Below are 410 nucleotides of genomic sequence, written 5' to 3'. Positions count from 1 at the left end.
TATATATATATATATATATATATATATATATATATATATACAATAATTATAAGTTTTTTATTACAATACCGACTTCAAAACGCATATGAAAGAAGTCCACTTCAAAACGAATCGTATGATTCCAAAACTGCCTCCGTGGCCGAATGGTTACGATACAGGGTTTCACTAGGGCGGGGCTATAAAAGTGTGCAAAGAAAAAAAGAACACAAGGTAGCTTCTGTACACTATTGAGGAGTTCCTCTCAACTGTCTGCCATTTTCATCATAAGATCACCTCACTAAGTCACCATAACATTTTATTTTGTTTGGAATTACATCTATGTGCCAAGTTTTATTGAAATCGGTTATCGGAAAGTGGGTGAAATCCAATAACCCGGTTTCATCCCCTAATTTGCCACCCTTAGACGTGGA

This window comes from Hyposmocoma kahamanoa, unplaced genomic scaffold (assembly GCF_003589595.1).
Source record: "Hyposmocoma kahamanoa isolate Upper Pololo Valley unplaced genomic scaffold, ASM358959v1 93, whole genome shotgun sequence".
Lineage (NCBI taxonomy): Eukaryota > Metazoa > Arthropoda > Insecta > Lepidoptera > Cosmopterigidae > Hyposmocoma > Hyposmocoma kahamanoa.
This window is presented reverse-complemented; position numbering follows the sequence as displayed.